Here is a 3,783-nt window from a genome sequence, read left to right on the forward strand (position 1 = left end):
TTTCCAATTGGTATCCCTTTGACCCCTTTTTGTTGTCTTATTGCTCTGGCTAGTATTTCCAGTACTCTATTTAATAGGTGGGGAGAGTGGACAACCTTGTCTAGTCCCTGATTTTAGTGGGATTGCTTCAAGTTTCTCACCATTTACTTTGATGTTGGCTACTCGTTTGCTGTATATTGCTTTTATTATGTTTAGGTATGGGCCTTGGATTCCTGTTCTTTCTAAGACTTTTAACATGAAGGAATGTTGAATTTTGTCAAATGCTTTCTCAGCATCTAGAGAGATAATCATGTGATTTTTTTTCTTTGAGTTTGTTTATATAGTAAATGACATTGATGGATTTCCGTACACTGAACTATCCTTGCATCCCTAAGATGAAGCCTACTTGATCATGGTAAATGATTGTTTGGATGTGTTCTTGGATTCGGTTTGCAAGAATTTTATTGAGTATTTTTGCATCAATGTTCACGAGGAAAATTGGTCTAAAGTTCTCTTTCTTTGTAGGATCTTTGTGTGGTTTAGGAATGAGAGTAATTGTGACTTCAAAGAATGAGTTGGGTAGTATTCCCTTTGTTTCTATTTTGTGGAGTAGTTTAGAGAGTATTGGTGTTAGGTTGTCTATAAATGTCTGATACAATTCTGCATTGAACTCATCAGGTTCTGGGCTATTTTTGGTTGGGAAGATTTTGATGACTGCTTCTATTTCTTTAGGAGTTATGGGGATGTTTAGATGGTTTATTTGATCCTGACTTAACTTTGGTACCTGATATCTGTTTAGAAAATTGTCCATTTTCTCTAGATTTTTCTCCACTCCCCTACAGAATTCATGTTAAATAGATACAAAAAGGGGGGGGGATTAACAGGCTGGTTTTTGTCCCAAACTAAAACATAGGTCAGGCTATTACTAGTGGAGGAAAGGCTTAATCTGGAATCTCACATCATGTGTGTAAGCATGAGTAGAGTACAGTTTTCCTCTGGCTGCTCAATGCTGCCTGGCAGAAAACTGGTTCAGTGCTCACTTCTGCTTAGAGAAATACTCTTTGCTCTTAATGACATCAGGCTTAATGGTATCACTGCCAGGTTTCCAGCCAGCTGGGCACACTTCCCCATGTTTGTCAGTGAACTGGAAGGCCTGGACTAGTCTCAGAATCTCATCCACAGAGCGGCCAACAGGAAGATCATTTATTGTTATCTGGCAAAGAATACCTTTGTTATCAATAATAAAGAGGCCCCTGAAAGAGATACCTTCATCAGCCTTTAAGATTCCATAATTCTAAGCAATGTTGCGCTTGGGATCTGATACCAAGGGAATGTTCATGGGTCCTAACCCTCCTTGTTTCTTGGGTGTGTTAATCCATGCCAGATGACAGAGGTGAGAATCCACAGAAGCTACAATCACTTGGCAGTTGAGTTTCCTAAAGTCTTCTGCCCTATCACTGAAAGCAATGATCTCCATGAGACACACAAAAGTAAAGTCAAGAGGGTGAAAAAGAACACAACATATTTTCCTTTGTAATCACTTAAGCTAATATCTTTGAATTGTCCATCTGGCATAACAGCTGGGGCTTTGAAGTTGGGAGCTGGATGCCCAATTTTTGCATTTCCTGAAGACATCTTGCTATCAGCAGGGTTGAGCTACAGGTCTCACAAACAGAAACACCCATGAAAACACAGAAAGACATTGCCCTCCTCTACATTTTCTAGGTTGTTGAGTATAGGCTTTTGTAGTAGGATCTGATGATTTCCTGAATTTCCTCTGTTTCTGTTGTTATGTCTCCTTTTTCATTTCTGATTTTGTCAATTTGGATACTCTCTCTGCTCCCTCTGATTAGTCTGGCTAAGGGTTTATCAATCTTGTTGATTCTCAAAGAACTAATGCTTGGTTTTGTTGATTCTTTGTATAGTTCTTTTTGTTTCTATTTGGTTGATTTCAGCTCTGAGTTTGATTATTTCCTGCCATCTACTCCTCTTTTGTATCTGCTTCTTTTGTTCTAGAGCTTTCAGTTGTGCTGTTAAGTTGTTAGTGCATGCTCTCTCCAGTTTCTTTTTAGAGGCACTCAGAGCCATGAGTTTTCCTCTTAACACTGCTTTCATTGCATCCCATAAGTTTGGGTATGTCGTATCTTCATTTTCATTAAATTCTAAAAAGTCTTTAATTTCCTTCTTTATTTCTTCCTTGACCAAGGTCATTTTTTAACTGTACTGAACACTAGTTCCATAAATGAGACATTTTTGGGGCTTGCTGTCAGTCAGTCTAGACAAATCACTGTTTAGTGATAGATACTACCTAAAAACAAACTGGAGAAAGATACTCATTGTTGACCTCTGAACCTACTTGTAAATATGCATGTATGAACACATTCATATGCCATGTACACACACACACACACACACACACACACACAGAGAGAGAGAGAGAGAGGGAGAGAGAGAGAGAGAGAGAGAGAGAGATGCTTATGAAAACATTCTTATGTACTATGTACAATAAACGTATGCTAATAGATTGTTTTTTTTAAGTTCCATTTATCCGGTCCTCTCCATGGAGTATCTTAAATAAGGTAGCTTGCTTCAGTACGAGGGAACAGGAAACAAGGGGGAAGTTACTCTCCTTTTGTACATAGTCACAGAAGTAACATCCTGTCACCATTTGTTTGGAAGCGTGCCTACCCACACTCAAGGGGACAGCAGTACATAGGACCTGAGTGTAAGCTGCTGGTCAGTGCACAAAGGACAGATGCATATTGCTCTGAGGACTCTGGCCTTGCCCCTACTGGCTCATGTAGGTGCTCACATAGGTTCACTGGCTGATAAGCACAGTAAAAGCCATCCTGACACTTACTGCTGCCTTGCATAGATACGTAAACATTGTAAGCCACCAAAAGATAGCCTACAATATTCAAAGAAGCTATGCCCTCATCTGACTTACCTCTTGTCTGGATCCTAAAAATACCATTGACCACTCTACCTCACTTTACATAAGGAGCTTTGGGAACAAACATTTGTTGAACTCGGTGACCACAGAGTTTTCCGAACTAAAAGACTGTACCTTTTGCGCTATAGATGGAAATTGTATGTGAAAACGCTATCATGAGTCTATTATATGGACGTCATTTCTATCCTTTAAATGAGTTATTATAATAGAAAGCAAAGATAACTGATATTGGCTCTAGATACATTTACATTTGCTTACAGTTCATCACATATTGATCTAAGTGTTCTACATATCTTAGTTTATTTAATTAATGTGTACATAGATTTTCTAAGGAATCTAAAAAGAAAGGCTAAAGAAATTATTTTTCTGAAGCTATTTGTTACTGAATTTGTTAAACTTGTGATAAAATGCTCAGTACATACTGTCCTGACTAGTTTATATCAACTTGACACAAGCTAGGTCATTTGGGAAGAGGGACTTTCAATTGAGAAAATGCTCTGTAAGATTGGGCTGTAGGCAAGTCTTTAGGGAATTTTCTTAATTAGTAATTGATATGGGATAGTTTACCCATTGTGGATGGTAACAACCCTGGGCTAGTGGTCCTGGGTGCTATAAGAAAATAGGCTGAGCAAACCATGAGGAGCAAGGCAGTAATGTTTTTTTTTTATGTCCTCTGCATCAGCTCCTGCATCCAGGTTCCCACCTAGACTTCCTGTCCTAACTTCTCTCAGTGATGGAGTGCTATTTGAGACTTGTAAGTGGAAATAAATTCTTTCCATCCCAAGTTGCTTTTGGTCATGGTGTTTCATTACAATAGAAACCCTATATCTAAGGCATATATATATATATAT

General features: G+C 38.5%; 1 pseudogene across 1 annotated transcript; it reads right to left on the reverse strand.

Moving 5' to 3' along the window:
- Window positions 1–1,015: 1,015 nt before the first annotated feature.
- LOC308426644 (peroxiredoxin-1-like) lies at window positions 1,016–1,614 on the reverse strand (annotated as a pseudogene). The gene has a single exon. The product of its transcript is annotated as a peroxiredoxin-1-like (transcript).
- Between the last annotated feature and the right edge of the window lie 2,169 nt (window positions 1,615–3,783).

This window comes from Micromys minutus, assembly GCF_963924665.1.
Source record: "Micromys minutus genome assembly, chromosome: 1".
In the NCBI taxonomy this organism is placed as follows: domain Eukaryota; kingdom Metazoa; phylum Chordata; class Mammalia; order Rodentia; family Muridae; genus Micromys; species Micromys minutus.